We start from the raw sequence: 24,209 nt of genomic DNA on the forward strand, positions 1-24,209 counted from the left end.
TAATTTAAATTAGGTAAACAGCTGTTAAGGATTGTTTTTAAAGGTGGTTAACAGATCTGTTTGTTTACTAATTTAAATTAGGTAAAAAGTTGTTAAGGATTGTTTTTAAAGGAGGTTAACAGATCTGTTTGTTTACTTTCACCTTTCCTTTTCATTATATCTAATACTTCTTTTCAGGATAATGTCTCTTTAACATCATTGCCAGAATTCCTATCTTCATCCCAGTGCCGGTGAAGACAAAGATAAAACCAAACTACAGCTTCTATGATAGGTATCACAGTAAACTGTATAAACTGATGCATCAATGAATATAACTCAACAAGTAATGCTCAATCAAGGAGTCAACTTACTTTGGGAGGAAACGGATTTTGGGAGGAAATGGACATATTGATAGATTCCTCTGCTTTGAACTGCTTGCAGAACTTGCCTGGACTATGTAACTATCGTTTGGTGCAGCGAATTGTGGTAATGCTGGCATATCTTTGCTGATGGTGTCACCAGTGATGCAATTTTTCCCAAGGAGCCGTCAATTGGCTTGGTGTCGTGGCATTTCTGTATCCTCCTCCCTTCTGCTAGTGATGGTCTAAAATTTGGGGGCCAATGGCTATATGCAGGACCGGTAGTCAGTGATGGGTATGATCCAATTGCAGTGGTATCAACCTAAGACAGGAGGCTGACGCCTAAAGGTCAGTTTTCCGATGATGGGTAAGAACCATATGTTGAATTGGACAACCTACCAGGCACGGACCTTAAGCCACATTAACCTCACTCCCCCACTGGCACCAAGGCCAAATTTGGGGGACAACAGAGGTGAGGCAAAGAACCTCACCCCCCCACTGGTGCATAGAACTATCCACAAGTATGGCTGTATGCTGGACCGGTAGTCAGTGACGGGTATGATCCAATTGCAGTGGTATCAACCTAAGACAGGAGGCTGACGCCTAAAGGTCAGTTTTTCCCATGACGGGTAAGAACCATATGTTGAATTGGACAACCTACCAGGCACGGTCCTTAAGCCACATTGCTTGTTGTTTAATTAATCAGAAGGGGGGAGATGCTGGGAGCCATTAGCCATTAGCCAAGTAGGTATGACAATTTCCTTGCCAGTGTACCCCATGTTGCTTAGTGGAAGGACTCGTGGAAATAGGACATTTTGCAGTGTCCATCAACAGACTTTCCAGATCAATGGCAAATATGTCATAATGAGCCCTCATGACCCTGAATTTCTGTGCATGGGTTACAATGTTTCCCTTTATATCTCCCTTTTTCTCTGATTTTGTTTATTTGCATTTTCTGTCCTTTTATCTTGATCAGTCTCACCAAAGATCTGTCCATTTTATTTATCTTTAAATTGAAAGCTCTTTTCATTGATATTCTGTAGATTTTATTCTCTGTTTCATTCATGTCCATTTTAGCTTTGCTTCTCCTTCCCTCCTGATACCTGTGAGCTTGGTTCCTTCTTGCCCTCTAGCTGGGTGAGCTGGGGCAGCTGTCTGTCCTGAGTCTCTGTGTCCTGAGTGGAGGCCCTGACCACACTGACCTTCCCGTGGTGCTCCTTGCTCTTTTCTGCAGGTGTTTCTAGGCTGAGCTTCCACTTTGGTCTGCTCCAAGCACTTTTACAGTTCTTGATCTTTCTTCATTATGGCTCTGGTGTTCCAGTTATATGCACACTCCTCTACAGAGGTGCACACTTCTCTACAGAGGTGCACACTCCACTACAATGGTGCACACTCCCTACAGAGGTACACACAGAGCTGCACACTCCCCTACAGATGTGCACACTCCTCTACAGAGGTGCACACTCCCCTCAGAGGTACACACTTCTCTATAGAGGTGCACACTCCCCTCAGAGATGCACACTCCCCTCAGAGGTGCACACACCTCTACAGAGGTGAACACTCCCCTAAAGAGGTGCACATTGCCCTACAGAGGTGCACTCTCTCCTACTGAAGTGCACACTGCCTACAGAGGTGCATACTCCTCTACAAAGGTGCACATTCCCCTACAGAGGTGCACACTCCTCTACAGAGGTGTACACTACCCTACAGAAGTGCACACTGCCCTACTGAGGTGCACACTCCCCTACAGAGGTGCACACTCCCCTACAGAGGTATACACTCCCCTAGGAGGTACACACTGCCCTACAGAGGTGCACATTCCCCTACTGAGGTGCACACTCCCTTACTGAGGTGCATCATGTAGACTCCTCCTGGTGTTGTATACAATTCAGTTTCAACCCCAAAACGTCCAAGACCTATCTGAGAAACCTTAAGGAAAGCCTTAAACCTGTTCATAATATAGAGAAATATATGATTTAGAGTGGACTTTGGTGTATGTGAGATGTCTGACCCTAACAATGGGGCTCTGACACACACACACCACACACCCAGGTCCCCAAAAGGCAGAGATGTCCCCTCCTCGTGCAGCTGTGCATGGCTGTGGATGGGGGTGGCCTGATCAAGATCTCAGAGAGAAAGGGGCTTCCTTGGCAAAGACCCAGGAGGGAGGGTGGTCAGCCATGCACTGATTGTGGGAGCTTCAGGTCGGCTCTGCCACTGGCCTCAAGACCATGAAAACACACAGTGACCAGGACCACTCTGACCCCATCTTGATGTGAGGTGACCCTGAGCCTCAGAAGCCCCAGGACACCTGATTGCTTGGGGGAAGCAGCTTGGAGCCTGCCTGGGTTTCCAGCCACTGTGGCTGGATAGGAGGGTCACAGACAGGGACACTCTGGGCTCTTTTCCTGCTCATGTCAGTGCCCAACCTGTCCTGAGAGTCCAGCTCCAGTCTGGGTGAGGATAAGAAATGGCAATTTTTATATCCCAGATAGTCTTAGATACTCCTGCTTCATTCTAGAAAGTTAAATTATTTTTTTTTTTTAAAGATTTTCATTGGTGGTTAAAACACTGATTTTTGTATACAAAACTTATCAGTCCCTCATTTAGTCTTTTATATTTTATATAAATGCAAGAGATTTCTGCACCAATCAACAATACTTTTATATTTTTAATATTTTATTTGAGCAGTGTAATTATATATAATTATGTGGTTTACATTGGCATATCCAAAATTCAAAATGCGTACACAAAATTTTGTAGGAGACTCATTTCTTCCTGCCTCTGTTTTCTCTATGAAATTTCTCCAACTCTATCTCTATGAAATTTCACCAACTATTTACTTTCCCAATGGATTAGTTCCTGTCTCTTGTGTCTCACTAAATCCTCTGGACTTGCTCTGGGGGCCTCATTCAGCTCCTTCCTGGCCCAGGTAAATCCTGGGATCACTTTCCCTAAACACGACACCCCTCATTGCACACAGTCTGTATTTGATTGATTAAATCTGCTTAGATTTGGAAAGTGGGCACCAGGGATTGAATTCAGGGGGTCTTGCCCACATCACCCACTGTTCTGTACTTTATTTAGAGATAGGGACTTACTGAGTTTTTAGTGCCTCACTGTTGCCGAGTCAGGCTTTTAATTGTGATCCTCCTGCCTCATCCTCCCGAACACTGGGAGTACAGGTGTGCAACACTGCACCTAGCTTATGCCTGATTTTATAAGTATAAAATTAGGGCTTAGATACATAAACTAGATTTAGAGATTTGACAGTTTAATACATTTTGAAGGATGTGAGTGAAAAAAGAGGTGTTCTATGCTGTTGACTTTCTCATGTGAGGTTGTTTGATCATCCACATTACTAAGAATGTCAGCATCTCTCTCCATCAGACAACAGCTGGCCATCCCAGCTGTATTTTCACACTTACACTGAAACCTAGCCCTAGTGAGGCAGAGGACAGCACCCTGACACAGGGGTGCCAAGCGCCATGATGGATCCTAGGCTGTGCACACCCAGCTGCCCATCACCTGTCCCTCCTTTGTGTGGGGAGCCCACCAGCTACTCTGCCCCAGTCACTGTGAAGCACAGACTGGCTGGAGGCCACAGGTGCCCTGTGAGCTGCAGAGCCCCAGGACAAAGCCCTCTCTGCACGTGGCCCTCACCACCCACCCTCACCCTCACCCTCCCTGCACTTTTCCATCTCCAGGGGCCACTGTCCTCTCTCTTTCCAGGTCCTGATGCAGTAGCTTCCTCACATGAGTGATGGTGTGGTGAGAGTCTCCCTCTACCTGACCCATTTCAGCTAGGTCCATGTGTTCCATGGCCATACCCAGGGCCAGCCAGACAGGATGCCATTCTTGTTGACTAAGTTTATTCTTCCCCTGTGGACAGCATGATATCCACATCTCCTTTAAAGGACGACGTAGTGGTCATGAAAAGGTCCTCAGCACTCATGGATCTTTAGTTAAAAATGGGCCTCATGAACTCCACTTCCCACCTGATGTGCACACTGGGCATAGGTCCTGTCCCCAAGCCTCAGGCTGTCCAATGCCATGTCTCTGCTGACCGTAGGCCACACTGCACATGGTGGGCTCCCTGACTGCTGCTCTCCACACTGGCCCTGCAGCTGGCAGACCAACACTGCTGGGCCTTAAAAGTCATGCTCCCAGGATCCACTAGCATGGCATATGGAGACTGTAGGGGTTACACCTACAAAGCTCTGCCTGAACCAATGCCTACCCAGGGCACCCCCTGAAATGTAGGTGGTTGATGACCCACTTCCACACTCTAGCACCTGTGTGCTGCAGGGTGAGCTTCATGGGTGCTGCCAGGTTGGCTCCTTGGTGACTTCTCCAGCTCCCAGATCAGAGTTGGCTCAGACCAACCCTTTACCCAGTCCCAGGACTGTGTCCACACCTTTACTTGTTTAGTATGACAACCTCAGGCCCCAGCATCAGTGTGGCTGAGACCAGTCTGTGCTGCTCTGAGCAGCTCCTGAGGCTGAAGGTTCACAAGGAGAGAGCTGTGCTGCAGCGGGTTCTGGAGACCAGGGTGCAAACACCCAGGTGCTGCTCCTGAGAGTGCAGCACCACATGGCAGGAGGCAGGAGGCAAAGAGAGGCAGAAGGGCTGGACTCCCTGAGTGGTGCTGGGGTCCCATTGGGACTCAGGGTGCCAAGAAGTCTCTATCAGCCCTGGGGGAATCCAGGTGGCCAGGAACAGGGTGTCAGTTTTTCTCTACATTCTTGACCATGTGGACATGTGAAGAGTGACACGGCAGCAGTACGGAGGGCATGTGGTTGTGCCTCGAGGATTCCAAGACACTTGATTGATAGAGAGAGTCCCTGCTTCCCCCAGGTCTTTGTGAACAGGAGGAGGATGGGAGGTCTAGATCACAGATGACAGATTAGATATAGAAAGCCCATGGGGACACTGGCTGGTCCTTCTCCAAGGACCCTCAAAAGAGGGGGATACACAGGAACCACTGTGGACTCAGCTCATTCCAAGTGAAAGTGAAGACAGAGGCTGGGTTTCTCTCTGCCCAAACTAGGGCCCTGTGTCCACCACAGAAGGCAGCAGCATGTATACCTGAGGGCTCTGTGCCAACCAGATGCTTCTGAGCTGAAGGAGGCCCTCACAGGGAGGCACAGCCTTCCCACGGCAGGGAGCCTCTGAGGCCCTCAGCTGGATGCCTCCCTGGAGAGCAGGTGGCAGCAGAGGGGAGAAGACACACAGCACATTTCCAATGCAGGACGGTTCTGAGGACCTCACCAGGTGTGCGCACCTGGGAGCTGGAGGAGGGTCAGAGCAGCAGTCATGTCCAGGGTGAGAGCAAAAGACCAGATAACCAGTCACTCTTGCCACACATGAGCTGTTGGACAGTGAACCAGCACTCATGCTTCTAAGTGTGATTTTACATCTGCACCAGAGAGTTAGCAAAGCCAACTCTACCATATGATTATGTGGTTATATTAAATAAACTAAGATAGTGGGCTCTAAAATCAAATTAGAAGAAATTCCCTCCTGAATGCTCCTCTGTCCACCATGCTGCCCATGACACTCCCATCTGCCCTCAGAGCTGCTCTACCTGGGCCTCCACCCAGAGCTGCTATATAGCAGGAGGACATGCAAATAGGGCCTCCCTCTGCTCATGAAAACCAGTCCACCTGACCCTGCAGCTCTGTACAGGAGCTCAGCCCTGGACTCCCAGCTCAGCCCACTCAGTGACCAGGACTGAACACAGCTGCTCACCATGGAGAGTGTGCTCAGCTGGGTTTTCCTGGTGGCTGTTTTCAAAGGTAATGAATGGAGAACCAGAGGTCCTGAGTGTGTGGGTGGACAGGAGTGAGAGAGAGAGTGGATGAGTGACAGTGTCCTGACCAGGCTGCCTCTGTGTTTGCAGGCGTCCAGTGTGAGGTGCAGCTGGTGGAGTCTGGGGGAGGCCTGGTGCAGCCTGGGGGTTCCCTGCGACTCTCCTGTGCAGCCTCTGGATTCACCTTCAGTGATTACTACATGGACTGGGTCCGCCAGGCTCCAGGGAAGGGGTTGGAGTGTGTTGCTCATATAAGAAACAAAGCTAATAGTTACAGCACAGTATACGCTGCATCTGTAAAAGACCGATTCACCATCTCCAGAGAGGATGCCAAGAACACACTGTACCTGCAAATGAGCAGTCTGAGAACTGAGGACACAGCCACCTATTACTGTGCTAGAGACACAGTGAGGGGACCTCAGTGTGAGCCCAGACACAAACCTCCCTGCAGGGTGCCCAAAGCCAGCAGGGGGCGCACAGCACACAGGAGCTCAGGTCAGCCCAGGAGCAGGTGCAGAGGGGGTGGGGCAGATTTCCTCCCTCTGGCGACCTCTCCTCTCCATGATCCAGCTTTCTAGGAGAGCTCTCTGAATTAATTTTCTTACTAATCTCTGAAGAAAACAATTTGGGTTTTTAATTTGTACTTTCTTTTTTCATTGTTGCACCATAATTATAAATAATATTGTATTTCAATTGGACACAACTACAAAATCATGGGACATAATTTCTCCACTTCAGTCCCCTGCCATCTTCCTTTCCCTCCCTCCTCTCTACCCCTCCCTCCTGACCCTTTTTCCCTTTTTTTTCTTGACAGATCTTTTCTATAATTTGGTTTCAGTAGTGTCTCTTAGAGCACATAAAGGGGACATCCACTGTGCCATCCTCACACAGGACACAGGAATGCTTCATCAGTGTCATTCCACTGCTTGTCCCATTTCTGTTCCCCTACCTCACCCTTGATCCCCTTCCTCTCCTCCTGCTCCCTCTTCTGTTTCCAGGGGACTCCTCCCAGAACTTTCCCCTTTTGTGATTTGCAATTCGCATTTGAGATTAAACCCTTGACATTTCTCCCTCTGAATCTGGCTTAATAAACTTGATATTCTCCAGTTCCATCCATTGAGCAGGAAATGCCATATTTTCCCTCTTCCCTGTGGCTGAGTGAAACACTGTTCTGTGTGTACACCACCTTCCCTTTATCCACTCATCTGTTGATGGATATCTGGGAAAGTTATGTAATATAGCTGTTTTCAGGCCCACTGGTATAAACACTGATGTGGCTAGATAGCTGTGCTGTGCTGATTTGGGGTCTTTTGGATAAATACCAAGGAGTGGTAGCTGTGTCACATCGTGGCTCCATTCCTGGTCTTCATGAAATGTCCATTCTGCTTTCTAGAATGGCAGCACTAATTTGAAGTCCCAGCAATAACATATCTATACACCTCTTTCCCATTTTTTGCTGACAATTTTTATTATTTGTGTTCTTTTTTTTTTTTTTGTTTTTTTAAAATAATTTTTATTTTTTAAAAGTAAATTATACATTACAGGAAAAAAAAAAAAAAACACAAGCAAAGAACAAAGTCATCCAGTCACAAGAAGCTTAGTTGGACGTGTCCCTCTAGGTTGTGTGCATATATACACAATATTCCATTTTGTGTGATTGAGATTGTGGTGTGTATTATGCTTTTCCACACATCATGAATATTCACCAATTCAAAATCCCGAGGCTACATGAGTATATTTTGATAACCAAGAATACACTACACCAACTCAATCTGTTATCCTTTCTTGGGGACAAAAATTTCACTGAAGACAGAAATGGCAACAGGCCTCTAGATAGACATATTGGCAGAGTTACAACTAAAACAATTCATTCCCTTAATGCTCAATTTAAAATGAAACAGCAGCAGAATACACCAAGCTTGTTTCATTAACAGATTTCTACTACTAAAATATTAGCAAGAATGCATGTTTCCGTGAATTAAAATATTCCTATAGTACAGCCAGAAGATGCACACACACCAGTGGCTCACATCAAAATGTAAATCTTTGAGCACTTGCTTCCATCTTTCTGTGTGTTTCCCTGTGTCCCTCTGCTGCCAGCCTAATGAACAAGTCCTGATACACAATGCCCAGAGATAAAACAATTCCATGTCCAAGATGCATCTTTTCTATCAATTATAACAAAAAGATATTTACAAGTTGGCTAATTCACTAGCACTACTTTTTATGATGCACTGTCACCTCAAGCATCTCAAAAGCTTAGATATTGTGAAATGAAGTATGAACTTTGTGCACAAAAACACAATTTACCAAAAATGTACATATAGATATATGGTTATAATCTAAACCTATCTTCCAAATATGGAGACTTTAGCAAAGAGCACTCCCCCTCCCCCTTCCTCTTCTCCCTCTTCACCACTCCAGTGACTAAATTCAGGACTATCCCTAGCTCCAAGAGCTGGATTAACAAGGGTCACTCTCAGAAGACAGTTCTAAAAACTAACAAAAGGACATTTATATAGGGATTATTTTGCTGTTGTTAACAAATTTTGGGCATTAGGACTTATCCTTTAATACCCAGCAAGATTTACTAAAATGCACATATAACAGTGGCTAGACAATCTGAACTAATCTAAAGGGCACCCATTGCTTCTCTATGCATACTTTATCCTTCCCCTACCCCCGACCCAGTGAACCTTCAACCTACCCTCCAAGATATCAAGTTCAACAATTTCATTCCCCTAAATGGCAACCATTCCTAAGTAGTAACGAAATATACTTAAAGGGCATTACTGTAGCTCTCTACTTTTCCCATGTGCTGTGCACTTTTCAACATCTAGAAACACTAGATGTTCCCAACCAGGACTTAAGTTTCCAACTATACATACAGTAGCACTGAATAAACTGCCACACTTACTTAACAAAGGCTATACTTTGAAGCAAAACTCCCCCCACCCCTTTTTTTAAAGGCTAGAATTTGAAAGTGTCTTCCAAACAGTAACATTCTGGCCTAGAACCCTTCCCCTTCTAGTCTTATCAACCAATGGGTCAGTATATGCATCTGTAATGCTTAGAGATGACTTTTAACAAATTTCACTTTCTAAGTGGTTTTAATTACAGTCTTTCCTATGAATTTAACAACATGTACTCGGTGTGTTGGTTTACTAACTCTACTTTTGTCATACACTCCCAACATCTTTAGCATCTAGATAGACTAGATGTAAATTAGGACTCATTTGTCCTTTATATACACTATTTACACAGAATAGTAAAACAAAACCTGCCGCGTCCGGCTAACGGAGCCGAGTCAGGCGAGGGACGGCGGGGTTAAAAATACACAGGACACCAAGGTTCTTCATCCAGGAGGGAGCGTGCGCGCGCTTTATTGCCAAATTTGTTCCCCTTATATATCTTTTTAACAGCTGCGGGAAATCACTCAAAAGTGAGGAGGGAAGAGTAATAACTGCATCCTTGGGTTACCGTCATGTCACCGTCCCCTATCAGGAGGCTTGAACAGGTCAAGATGTTCCCGAGAGACACATATGCTCAAGGCAGATAAACGGGAAACTGCAAGCCCGCCTCACGCCTTGTGAGCTGGCCACATTGACATGCAGAACAAAGAACTGGGGGTTGAGTCCCCAGGGGCCAGGTAAGGCCTGCTACCAGCAAAAACCCACAAATATAAGGGACAATGGTCAATTCTGCTTCACAGAAAATACACTGGTATAAAGCCCTTTATATTTTCTTTTCCTTCTTCCTCCCTGAACCAGCACAGATATAATATGTACTGTTCAGAGAAGTGTTTTGATCATTCAATTTCCAAAAGACAGTTATTTACTCATGATTTTTTTAAAAAGATATATAACAAAATGTTTTATTTACTACCTCTACTTTTAACATACTCTGTGCACTTCTAAACATCTAGAAAGACTAGATGTTTCAAATAAGGACTTAAGTTTGTCCACTATGTACATAGTAATGTTAAATAAACTACACACATGTAACAATGGTTATATCTGAAAGTGTCTTCTAAGTAGGATCATTCTGGCCTAGAATCCTTCATTTCTTCTACTTCTTTCTCCTGTTTTCACATGTGTCACATCTGAGTGTCACATGATATGATGTTAGAATTTCACTTCCAAAAGTCCTTTTCAGAAGACTGCCTTTCTATGAATTTTAACACAAAGTGTACAAAATGTGTGAGTCTACTAACTCTACTTTTGTCATACATTGGCGACCTCTTTAATATCTAGAAACTAGATATTATAAAATTAGGACTCCTTTATCCAATATATATACAATATATACAGTACAGCAAAGTTAAATGAAATGCACGGTACAAGGCAATGGGTAAGCTGAAGTTTTCTAGCACACTCTAACAATGTTAAACACCTTTTGCAACTTCTTCCCTCCCACCTCCCTCAACCCAATCAACAAGTACAACAGACAGTATTCTGTTAAGAGGTGGTTTAACAATTCCAAACACGATATTTCTCATCAGTTTTTAAAAGCTGTTTACAAAACGTTTCAATTCTACTACTTTTATTTTTACATATATCAAGCACTTCTAAATATATAGAAGGACTAGATATTCCACATAAGACCCTGTCCACTATTCACACAGCACTGGTAAATAAAATTGCACACATAGCAATGGTTAAATATGAGGTATCTTCTAATATGACCATTTTGTCCTTGAACCTCTCCCTCCTCATTTCCTTCTATTTTCAGTCCAGTGGACAAGTGCAGGCATATGTAACACTTAGAGATGGTTGAAAAAATCCATATCCAAAAGTCTTTTTACAGAGGACAATATTTCCTATGAATTTCAACAAAAAAAAATGTACAAAATATTCTAATTTTACTAACTACTTGGTCATACACTGGCAACCTCTTTAACATCTAGAGACTAGATGTTGCAAAATTGGGATTTATTTGTCCATTATATACACTATATACACAGCAAAAACAAAATGCACAAAACATAGAAAACTGATGTCTGAAAATGTCCAAATATGAACACACTAACCTTTTGCAATTGCTTCCCTCCAACCTCCTCCACATCACTGAGCAAATACAGACAGTACTATACCGATCACAGAGGTGGTTTAATAGTTCCATTCCCAAAAGACTATTTCATATGAATTTTAGCAAAAAGATATTTACAAAGTGATATTTTACTGCCTTTATGTTTAACATACATGGGGCACTTCTAAACATCTAGACAAGAATAGATGTTTCAAGTGAGGACTCAATTTGTCCACTATGTACATGACAGTCTTGAATACACTGCACACATGTAACAATAGTTCTAATTTGAAAATGTCTTCAAAATATGAGCATTCTGGCCCTTCACCGACCCAGTGGGCTACAATGCTCAAATTTTCAGAAGACGATTTTTCCTGGGAATTTTAACACAAAATATTCAAAACTGGTTTACTAATTCTACTTTTGTCATACACTGGCAACCTCTTTAACATCTAGAAAGGCTAGATGTAGATTAGGAGGACTCATTGGTCCTTTATATACACTATGTACACAGCAAAGTAAAACAAAACCCTTAGACAACTCTTGGCTCTCGGTGAGCACACTGGCACGGTGCTCCCCAGGACCAGCACACAACTGTACTATTCAACAGGGGTTTGGCTATTGCACCCCCCCAAAAAAAGAAATCATTTCATAAGAATTTTAACAAAATAAATTTACAAAATGTGTCATATATTTTACCACTTCTACCTTTAACATATATCAGGCACTTTAGAACATCTAGAAAACCTAGATATTTTTTAAAAAAGTATTTAGCATTTTCAAATATATATACACTAATGAGGAATAAAATGGACATGCAGAACAATGGTCATTATAGGAAAAATGCTTTTATGTAAAACCAGTCTGGCACAGGACCTCCTTCTCACGGTCAGTCTTCTCCATGTCCAACAACCCACTGAACAAACGTGGACAAGAGTCGCTCCTAGAGGTGGCCTATCAAATCCATTTCAAAGTCACTTCCAGAAGGGATTTCTGATTTTTTCAAACAAACGGACATTTACAAGACGTTGTTTTCTAACTCCATCATACATCAGGCATCCTCTTTACATTCAGAATGTCCAGATGCAGCACAAGTTTTAAAAGGCTGGGGGGCAAGTTGAGAGCAGCTTTTTCATATCATATACACAGGCCTTTTTCAAAGGGCCAGGAAATCTCCCCAATGGGTGGTGGGCGTTTCCCACTGGGTAGATGCGGCTTGTGACTCTACCGTTTCTCTCTTTGGTAGAAGGACACCAACCGCCAAGGCCGCCAACCTTTCCACCCATTGTCATCTCTGAGGCTTCGCTCACCTTCCAGGACGGTTCTGGTGTTTGTTGGCTGAGACATGGTGCGGTCTCAGGAGCCGGCCCTGAGCGCTCGCGGAGACCCTGGTCTGTGCGGCTCCGCTGTCCAAGGCGTGGCCGAGCTTTCAGGCGTCCATCCTCCTTCTTGGGACCTTGCAGCCCTGCTGGCCTCTGCGGCCTTCAGGCGGCCGCCATTCTTCTCGCCATGCCACGCCCGCCGCCACCCAAAGGCGCCACGTCCCGGGTGGCGGCTTCAGCTGGGACAGCACGATTGAGCCAGGAGACGCGGCAGCCCTCGGCGTCTGGGCCAACAGGTCGCCGCCGCCACAGGTCATCCATCTGGGTGGCAGGCTCACCGGTCCTTCACAGCCAGGGCCAGCCAGTGGGCACTCGCCGCAGGAGCCAGGGATCTGCAGGAGAGGCCGCGTCCTGTCCTCGGCCACCCAGCGCACCCGCCAGCCTGGGGTCAGGGCCCAGAGGACCCGGGGGAGCAGGCAGCACTCCCGTTTCTCACCACGATCTCTGCCGGAACTCTATTATGTGTGTTCTTGATGGTCGCCTTCTGATTGGACTGAGATGAATTCTCAAGGCAGTTTCAATTTGCATTTCCTGATTTCTAGGACTATTGAGAAAGTTTTCCTATATTTGTTGGCCACTTAGATTTCCTCTCTTGAGAAATGTCCCTTTAGGTCTTTCCCATTTATTTATTGGGCTATCTGGTCTGGTCATTAAGAGTTTGGGGTTCTCTCTATATTCTGTGTATTTGTGCCCTATCTGGGGAGCAGGTGACAATGATGTCCCATTCCCGAGGCTCTCTCCTCACACTGTGGCTGGATTCCATTGCTGTGCTGAAGGTTTTAATTTGATACTGTCCCACTTACTAATTCCTGATATTGATCCTTGCACTTTAGTGACCTGGTTGAGGAAGTCAGTGTCTGTGTCAGTACAGAGGAGGGTTGGTGCAATATTTGATTCTAGCCCTTACAGAGTGCCTAGTCTAATTCTTCAATTTCTGATCAACTTTGAGTAGACTTTTGCAGGGTGAAAGATAGTGATCTACTGTATCCTTTTTCATATTGGGATATTCAATTTTCTCAGCTCTGTTGGTTGAAAACACTGTCAAGTCTCCAAACAGATTTTGGAAACTCTGTAAGTGCCAAATAACTGCACTTATGTTGGCTTGTCTCTGTACCTTCTATTCCATTGGTCTTCATGTCTGCTTTGGGGTCAGTGCCTGCTGGTTTTGTTACTGCAGCTCTGTCAAATCATTTGAGGTCAGATATTTTCACAACTTCAGGTTCAATCTTCCTACTTAGAGTTACTTTGGTTATTTTGGATTTTTAATTTCTCCACACAAATATCAGGATTCTTTTTTTCTGGTTGTTTGAAGAATGGATTTGGTATTTATTGGAGATTTCATTGAATCTCTGTGACATTTTTGATAATTTGATAATAATCAAATTTGATAATAATCATTTGATAATAGTCATTCTGACAATAGCAGAAAATGGCAGTTCTTTCCACCTCTAAGGTCTTCAGTTTTTCCCTGTCTTGTTACTCACTGTTTCCATTGTAGAGATTTTTCACCTCCTTGGTTGATTTCTTTCCAACTACTTTTTAAGTTATTTAGAATGGGAACATTTTCTTGATTTCTTTCTCAGCAGACCTGTTTTAGAAGTATTTGAAAGTGGTTTATTTATGGACGCATGATGTATTTACCTACATTGCTAAAGATTTTTTTTTTTTATCAGATCTAGAAGCGTTCTGATGGAGACATTGGTTCTTCTAGACATTGGATCACACCACCTGCAGGCAGCATATTCAGACTTCAGTCTTTCCTCTGTAACCCTTTAATTTCCTTCTCTGGCCTGATTGCTCTGACTGGAGATTGTAGGGACTGTGTACACAATGCACACTACCAAAGACACAAGGACATGGTTCCTATAAACCATAAAGAAGATGGAGAAAACATTGGCACACTATAGAAAATAAAATACAGAAGCTAAAAATTAACAAAGTTAGATACAACAGAAGATATGCCTTCAGGCTCTTCTGAAATCCAGAAAATTATTGCAAACTATTTTTAAAAAATATCCTCCCAGAGCTGGGATTATGGCTCAGAAGTAGCGCACTCCCCTAGCATGCATGAGGCACTGGGTTCGATCCTCAACACCACATAAAAAAATAAAATAAAATAAAGATACGTGTCCACCTATAACTAAAAAAATATAAAATAATGCTCCAGTAAACTAGAAAAACTTGCAGAGATTTACAAAATTCTAAACATAATGAAACTTGCTGAAAGTGAAGCAAAAGAATATAAAAATTTAAATAGAAAAATTTCAAACAATAAAGTTGAAAAGCTATTAAAGACTTTCCAAAACTTATCCCCAGGGGATAAAATCTGACCAGTCACTCCATCCCCATGCAGACCCTGTCTCCAGTGGACAATATCTGACATGATATTATATCCCATGTTGGCCAGGTCCTCAGGGGACACCATTGGAACTGTTACCCCACCCACATAGTTACTTCATCCCCAGTGGATAATATCTAACATGTCATTACATCCACATGCTAATCCTGCCCACAGGGGATGATATCTGATCTCTTACCCCATCCCAACACTGGCCCGTCCACAGAGGATAATATCAGACATGTCACCACATCCCCATGCTTACTGTCCCCAGTGGACAACATGGGACCTGTTATTGCATCCTAATACTGGACCTGTTCCTGTGGATAATATCTGACCATTTACTCCATTCTGATGGTTGACTGTCCCCAGTGGATAATATCAGAACAGTTACTCCATCCCCATGATGGTCAGTCCACAGTACATAATATCTGACCTCTGCCCAGTGGATATTGTCAGGAATATTACTCCTTTCCCACTCTTACTACCTGACCTAGGGCTTGTCTCCTTGGTCCTGGCCACAGGCAATGCTTCCCCTCCAGTACTAAAATTCATGACTTGTCGATGTTCTCGGGCAGACTCAGATGTTCACCTCACAGGGCTGTATGGCTGGGCACAGTGTGCATGGCACTGACCACTGTCCATGGGAGACTATCACCTACCACAGGACCTTGTGATTGCCTTTTTCTTGCCAGAGATGAGAAGCTTTATTATGTAGTCACAGCAGTGTGTCCAGGGACAGTGTGGTCCTCAGTGGCTGTCCCTCCAGAGGGCCAGTGCATGCATACTGATAGTGTCCCTGTGCTGCTCACATTGACAGGCACAGAGTTCAAGATCTGTGGGGCATGGCAGCATGACAGAGTCCTCAAAGGAAACCCAGAAATCTCCAAGCACAGGTCAAGCAGTCCTGCAGATTGGACTCCCTATAGGAGGCCTGCACGAGGTCATGCTCAAAAGAACTGAGGCCCTAGGGACAGTGCAGTGTCCCCAGGAGGAGTGCAGAGGGGAGCTGTGTGGAGCCCGTCCCCACGCTCCAGCCTGCAGAGCTACCAGCACACAGAGCCAGGCTGCGGGAGCTGAAGGGAGGACATCACAGGCAGGAGGGACCCCCCTTGGCTGCCTCAGAAAGGCACAGGGTGGGGCTGCTGGAGTCTGCGCCCTGCACCTGCCCAGTGAGGAAGGGTGGCCAGCGTCACATCAGCAGGGCCTTCTGGGGCCCTGAGGTTGATGCTGGTCCAGCTGCCATTGGATGGCCTGGTCCAATCTCCATGGTGGTAATGGAGTGTAACCCTGTGCCAGGTCCTGCACGGTGTCTGCAGCACATGATGTGTGTGATTCCCAGCTCCAACCTGAGGAGCATGACCCCAGGGGACACCCACACCTGACCTACATGGGGGCTAGGTGAAACTGTGGACCCAGACTCCAAAATTGGAGCTGGAGTGAGTGAAGACCCTGTGGCCCTGGGAAGGAATTGGAGCACTTAGCACATTGGGATGGGTGTTCCTGGAATCCACAGGGCTTGACAGCAGGGACCTCTTCTCCTTCATGTGCTGGCACTTGAACCCCCCTGGTACCACTAAGAGGTGCTCACCAAGGTCGGACTGTACCTGGGATGGCTGTCACCCCTGTATAGGATGAGGGCCACAGCAAGGGCCTTGAGGGAAGGACATTGACATTGCCTTTGCCATCTCAGGAATCCATGACCATCTTCTGTCCTGGGAGCTTGCAGCCACCGAGCACTGTGGGCAGTGGGAGCTGGTCCTTGGCACACAGATCACCTCCCCAGGGGCTCAGCCTGCTACCTCAGAGACTGAGACCAACAAGGACATTAGCATCTGCCCACTCTGGGGGTTTGTGCTACAGGCAAGAGAGGACTGAGACCCTGACCTGTGACCCCACATCCAGATCCTGGATCTTCAGGACTCTGGTGTCTGCTCATATCCTGAGTCAGCTTTAGGTCACTGTCATGAACAGACCTGACAGAAAAACTTGAGCACAAAACCTTCTGTGCTTCTCCTTCCTTTTGCTGGAGGCTCCCAGATGTGAGGTCTCAGGGACTCAGGGAGGAAGACCTGGGGCAGCTGCATCTGAGTTCAAGACTCACTCTGCTTCTCTGTCCCAGGGTCCTCTCCCAGGTGCAGCTGAAAGAGTCAGGGCCTGGGTGATGAAGCACCTGCCCCAGTCTCCCTGGAAGAATCTGGCCCTGGGTTGGAGGACCCACCATGACCACAGGCTGACCTGCTCCTTCTCTGGGTCCTCACTGGGCTCTACTAACAGGGGACTGGGCTGGGTGTGTCACCCAGGGAAGGCCCTGCAGTGGCTGGCCAGTGTTTGGTCCACCCAGCCCTGAGGAGCTGCCTCACAATCTCCTAGGACCCCTGCAACAACCAGGAGGTCTTCACTGTGACCAGCCTGGATCCTGCAGGTGCATCCCCCATGACTGTGACCAGCCTGGACCCTGCAGTCACAGCCCCAATGACTGTGACCAGCCTGGACCCTGCAGAACGCAACCCCCATGACTGTGAATCCCCTGGAACTTGCAGACGCAGCCCCCATGACTGTGACCACCCTGGACCCTGCATACACAGCCCCCATGACTATGTCCAGCCTGGACCTTGCAGACGCAGCCCCCATGACTGCTCTGGGTGGAAAAGGCAGAGCCTGGGGCTTCCTGCACAAGGGCTCAGGTGGCCTCAGCTCTGACCTGACCCTCTGCCTATGGGGACAGTGTGGAGAAAGTGCCTTCCTGCCAGCCTCCATGGCTCCCTCTCCACCCAGAGCCTCAGAGCCATGGAATCCTGTTCCTCCTCTAATTCTCTGGCCACGTCCCTTGGACTGCACAAGCAGGTGCCCTGTTGTGCTCTGCTTCATGTAGGCAGCATGCAGTATGCCTGGCCCCTGGCCACACAGATGCACAGGTCACCTGCTACAGGGGCTCCAATCCCACCCAGTGGCAGAACACCACTGAGCACCAGCTGTGCCTTCATTAACTGCTGTGTAGGAGCTGCACTGGCATTGGGGGTCAGAGCCCATGCAAGAAGGCAGGACTGACACCACTTCCTGCAGTGAAGAAGAGACATGTGTCCCTAGGGGCACTGAGGACATAACCCATGAGGTGGTGGCAGATCCAAGGTCTCCCCGCTGTGCAGGCTTGGTGCAGGCACTGTGCAAACCCAACTCCAGGGATCCCTGGGATCTGGTCCTGATGGGGCTCATGGCCAGGAGAGAAGTGGGTGCTCAGAGAAGGGGACACCTGAGAGCTGAAGCAGAATGTGTGTGCTCCATGTCAGATGCCCATCTAACGAGCCACATTAGCAAGTTATAAAGAACTTAATTAAACAGAAACTGAAACACTAGCTAATTATCAAAAAGTTACTAAAGCAGGAATGTGAAAACACATTATGAGAATCTCTAGGTTGAAATTTAAGCATGAAAACAGAATTACCCACAACTTTAGGAGAACTTCCTGCCATTCCACAGTGGGCTGTGTTTAGAGAGTGACCAGGTCAGCATGAGGAGGGACCAGGGACATCAAGGTGTGTATGTGGATTGTGACACCAGGAAATTATTACCAGCAGGCAGAGGTCATCAAAAGGGACCTTCTGGTCAGGAGAAGAGAGAATCCCTGTGGTCCACCAAGTTGGAAACCACCTCACCCCACGTGGCTGTGAAGACGTCAGACTCTGGAAACATCTGCATCACACACCAACATCCCGTGCAGGGCAGGGGTAGGGCCTCACCACTGAGCAGCAGAAGAGGGTCACACCTGCACATGCTGGGGAGAGTGCCCAAGAGGACACTGCAGCTCCTGAGCAGAAGCTCTCCTTCATCTGCCCCCAGGACAGTCCAAACCCACACCCATGAGATTCCTCCCAGGGTGGGATTGCTCAGAGCACCAGGAAAACCTGACAGAGAGGTGCTGGTGGGGGCAGGGCCTGGAGCTGGGGGGAGCTGTGGGAGGGCAGAGTGGACTGCACCTCTCCTCCAAGGGTGACCTTCACTCAGGCCTGGGAGCTGCCCTCCTGGGCACTTACTGTGGACCAGGGAGACCCCAGGCTCACAGGACATCCTGCAGATGGCAGCCACCTGTGTGTCATAAGAAGAAAGAGCCCGCAGCCCTCCACTGTGGAAAGGACAGGGGAAATGGAAATCCCATGGAGGATCACATGTCAGCAAGAAAACCCACCAGGGACACCTGACCTGTAGGGACCCCAGAGCCCTGGGAGTTCCCAGCTCCATGGCCACAGGCCCTCACCTGGGCCTCACACTCACTCTGGTGACAGGACCTGAACTGGCCCTGGCTCTCCAGACAGGCCCAGGTGAGAAGCTCCACAACATAAAGACAGAAGGTCCTCTGCTCAGCAGTGCTCTCCTGAGGGACCTGGGCCCAGCTGGACCCCAGGGGAAGCTCACTGAGGGGGTCTGACATGGGCCACCACCTGCAGTTTGTCCTTCAGGCCCAGCCTCTTCTCCTAACATAGTACCTAAAACTCTGCTCCTCAGCTTTGCATCCCTGAAGCAGGTACCTGAGACCATCAGCACATAAACAGGATCTTTATTATGGATGAAGACATTAAGGCTCCAGTCTATGCTCAGATGAGTCCTTTGCATTTACACCTCTCCTGGATGTGCCAGGGGCAATGCAGAGAGCCCCCTGTGGGGAAATCACTCTCCATGTTGCTAGGAATCAAAGGGGAGGGAGGAAGAGATGGGGTCTGACAATCCCCTTGCATGGAATGTCCATGGTGATTGGTATAAATTCCCCTAGTCCATGTGTAATAAGGGATCCCCCACTACCTAAGGAGCTCAGAACATCCTTAGCACATGGAATTTGGGGGGGACAATTATGCACACTAATCATTCTATCCCTGGACACAAACCTTTCACGTCCATCTCATAATGCAGAACACATTCAGTCCTCATCCTTGAGACCCTAAAGGCATAAATGCTTCAGCTGAGCTCAGAAGTCCAGTGCAAGAACTCCAAAAGATTCAGGGAAAACTTGACTCTGTGCCAGAAAATCAAAGAGGGGTCACACACTCCTATGTTCTAGGGCAGGAGTGAATATTCCCATTTCAAAAGGAAAAAGACTGAGATTTTGAAGGGGACTGAAGCCCAGCAGGACTGACATTAAACCCCCTGCTCCAATTCCGTCCTCAGGGGTCAATGTGGGGGAGAGGGGGGAGGGCTCTGGGCAGGCCCAGAACACATCCCAGCTGGACACAGCCCCCTGGCCTCACTCTCAGTGAGCTTGTCATGCAGCTTGCAGCCTCCTTTTCAAGGGCTGCTCACTGCTGGCTCCTCTTCTCCTGGTGTCTCCTCAGCAGCCCTGGGTGTGCATCTCCTTCTGAACATCTGTAAATTGTTCTTTATTATGTCATTGAAAGGATTCTTACTGCTTTTGCCCTGTACCTGATTCCTTTTCAGTTCCACTGAGTAGGTTGCTCTCTTAACAGTCAATGGATGTTGGCCAAGCTGGTCTCCCATCAGCCTAGGTTCTCTGTGCTCTTTTGATGGCGATGACAGTGAAAGCCAAGGCTGCTAGAGGCAGCCTCACTTACTCCAGAATGAGGGGAATGGTAGTGATTCTCATTGCTTTCATGAGACAGAGGAGGATGGGCCTGAATGACTTTATTCAGAAGATTGCCAGTAACTTCTAGCGTGCAAACACCCTGAAGATCAGTCCTTTTTGAAATCTCCCAACCTCAGGAGCCCGAGCTTGTGAATGCTCACCCTTCTCCTCCAAGTGCTTCTCAGCAAATATACCTTGGTCCACCATGCGGTCCTCATGCTAAACCATCCGATTTTCACTTCTTGAAAGTAATTGGGAAGGGCAGTTTTGGAAAGGTTCTTCTAGCAAGAAATAATGCAGAAGAAGCATTTATGCAGTCAAAGTTTTGCAGAAGAAAGCAATCCTGAAAAAGAAGGAGGAGAAGCATATTATGTCGGAGCGGAATGTTCTACTGAAGAATGTGAAACAGCCTTTCCTGGTGGGCCTTCACTTCTCTTTCCAGACTGCCAACAATCTGTACTTTGTCCTAGACTACATTAAAGGAGGGGAGCTGTTCTACCATCTCCAGGGGGAGCGCTGCTTCCTAGAACCGCGGGCTCTCTCCTATGCTGCTGAAACAGCCAGTGCCTTGGGTTACCTGCACTCTCTGAACATTGAGGCTTAAAATCAGAGAATATGTTGCTAGATTCACAGGGACACATTGTCCTTACTGGTTTTGGCCTCTTCTAGGAAAACACTGAACACAGTGGCACGACATCCACATTCTGTGGCACACCTCCGTATCTTGCACCTGAAGTACTTCATAAGCAGCCTTATGACAGGATGGTGGATTGGTGGTGCCTGGGGGCTGTTTGATAGCAGATGCTGTATGGCCTGCCCCCTTTTCACAGCCGAGATGTACCATAACATCCTGAACAAGCCCCTCCAGTAGAAACCACATCACAAGTTGTGCATTCTGCGTGGCCTCCTGCAGAAGGACAGGACAAGGAGGCTCGGTGCCAAGGACGAACTTATGGAGATGAAGAATCACGTCTTCTTCTCTCTGATTAACTGGGATGATCTCATCAATAAGAAGATAACGCCCCCTTTTAACCCAATGTGAGTGGGCCCAGCGACCTGCGGCATTTCCATCCTGAGTTTACTGGAGAGCCTGTCCCGAGCCCATCGGCAGGTCCCGACAGCATCCTCATGACAGCCAGCGTGAGGGAGGCTGCCAGGCATTCCTGGGCTTTCCCCACACCCCTCCCTTGGGCCCTTTCCTCTGGACAGTCTCGGGTGGCTTTGGAGGATCCCTTGGGTGTTCTAAAAGGTTTAGTTAGCCTTTGGCAGAGCTGCCAGCTGCCAGGACATCTTGAAGGAGCATTTGCACCTCTCTGGAGCGTGGCAATCCTGTTGCACACTGTTTGCTGGAGCTTTTCAAAGAGCACACCCTCCTCTCAGTGAGCTCCTGAGGTTTTCGTCTTTATTCTTCCCCCCTACGTGGTGCTATCTCTGGATGAGCATCAGCGTGCTGCTGAGACAGGTGCAGCGAGCTGGTTAGGAGGAGGATGCCGATCTAAGAAGGATCTTCCGTGGGCCTGTCTGGGCTGTGATGAGGAACATTCTGGAATGTGCCTTTTCTGCTGAGATCGTGTCAGCTCCAAAGCTTTTCCTATTGCAGAGTGCTTCTGTCTTCATCTTTCCTTGTGGCTATACTATGTAAACGGTGGTACAAGTGTGGCACGCCTGATCACAGATGGATTTTGTTATAAGCATCAATGTGACACTTGCAGAACACTACAGTGTGGGACGTTGCTTGCTTCTTCCATATTTGGAAGACAAATTCATGTGTAGACTTTTTTTGTAAGATGTTGTTATAACTAAGATTTATTGAAATGCTCTTGCAATGACTTGCATCCAGATGCTTAAAAGAAAGCATTGCTGCTACAAATATTTCTTTTTAGAAAGGGTTTTTTATGGGCCAATACCCCAGTAGTTGAAGCCACTGGTGTTTTCATTGTTTAGAATGTCACCTGTAAAATGGGTCAGTCTGTCCCTTCAGATGTAAGTGCCCATGGATCTTATCCACACACCACAGGACGCCCGATTAGCAAATGCCAATCAGATGATGCACAATTTTCCTCTCAGAGATTCAGATTGACTTGCAGTGAGGTTTTTGTGACAGAGAGACTTGTATGTCTGTCCTTTGAAATTCGAGGCACAGCAGCTGTGGGAAGACATGAAACCATCAGTCCCCTTTGATTTCAGCACTGACACCATCAGTCAGCACACTGGTGTTTTACTTTCATTTTAATACACTTTCAGCTGTAGGTGGGCACAATGCCTTATTTGAATGGTTTGTTTCCCGGGTGCTGAGGATCAGACCAGGCCTCCCACAAGGGCTCTGCACTGGGCCTCAACCCAGCCCCACACACTCCTACTGCTGTTGTGATACATTGGTTTTTCTTGACACTCCCTGGGTCTCTTCCTGAGGACTCCCAGTGCCAATGGTCACACAGGACAGTGGGGCTCCTCTGACATGGTCACAGCAGGTGGGACATGGTGGCTGCACTCTTTCCCCAGTGCTTCCTCCTTCCTCCACCCTCCCCTCCCCCACCCCTCCCTCTTCTCTCCTAGTTTTCTGGTATTTATTTATTTATCTTCTCTATTTAGTGCCACTCATCTTCTGAGTTGGGTCCACACACAGCTGGATCCCCTTGTCTGACCACCTGTCCTGGAGGGTGGGGAACTGCCTTTCTCCTTCACAGTGGCTCTGCTGCACCAGGTGAGACTGTGGGTCTGCAAGGACAACTGACCACCACCTGCACCTGTGTCCTGTGTAGAGATATGGCTTGAACCCCCTCCTTCTGGGAGTCCCTGTCCCTGTGCTGTGCTTTGGGGCAGAGTGCTGGGACATCACTCCCTCCAATCCTCCTGAGACCCAGTCCCCAGCCCTGTCCATCACACTCTGTCTCCCACAGGTCAGTCTGTCCATTCAGATGGAAGTGCCCGTTGATCTTATCCACACATAGACCTCCAGCCAGGACCCAGTGTCTCTCCTACTCCCAGAAAGGGGCTGGGGCTGGGCTCCGAGGACCCAGTGAAGAGTGCACCTAAGTGGCTGTCCAGTCTTGGACACTCAAAAGCACGTCCTCCTGTGCAGGAGAAATAATAAGAAGGGGAGAGTGGAGGGGATTCTGAAGTGAAGTGTGGTGAGCAGAGGTGCCCTGGAGGGTGTCCACGCCTGCCATTGAGTCCCTTCAACTCCAGCCCCTCCCAGCTCTGGCACCTCTGCTGGGAAGGTCAAGTACTGCATGGGGGTTGCAGGCCCTCTCCAGCCAGGGACCCTGGGCTTTCTCCTGGTAAGCACAGCCCAGCTCCCCTGAGGTCAATGTCTGCTGGGCTGAGGTCTGTTACTTACCCTGCTTCTCCAGGCCTGGTGGGAAGGTGCCCCTCCTCCTCTGAGGGAGGGCTTGTCCTCCCCATGGTCCATGCACCCAGACCAGCTGCAGTCTGTCTCCTGCCCAACCCTGGGTGCAGTAGTTCCTGATGCCACAGATTCGGGATTTGAAATTTCCATTCTGGCTCAGTGTGGTGAGGAGAATGTAATACTGACTCCATAGCTCACATATGAATGATGGGTGAACTTGCTGATGCTCTTGGCACACACACCCTGGGGAGGCTTGAGGCCCGGAGTGTGCACAGTGAGCTGAGGTCACCCACTCCTCTCTCAGCTTTCTTCCTGCCCTTCAGGGACAATTTAGTGTAGGAATTCCACATTTTTCTATGTTGCCATGTTGGCACTTACATTAGATCCAGG

General features: G+C 47.5%; 1 pseudogene; it reads left to right on the forward strand.

Moving 5' to 3' along the window:
• The first annotated feature begins 12,687 nt into the window (after nt 1-12,687).
• Nucleotides 12,688-23,421, forward strand: LOC114082507 (serine/threonine-protein kinase Sgk1-like; annotated as a pseudogene).
• Nucleotides 23,422-24,209: the final 788 nt, after the last annotated feature.

This window comes from Marmota flaviventris, chromosome 2 (assembly GCF_047511675.1).
Source record: "Marmota flaviventris isolate mMarFla1 chromosome 2, mMarFla1.hap1, whole genome shotgun sequence".
In the NCBI taxonomy this organism is placed as follows: Eukaryota; Metazoa; Chordata; class Mammalia; order Rodentia; family Sciuridae; genus Marmota; species Marmota flaviventris.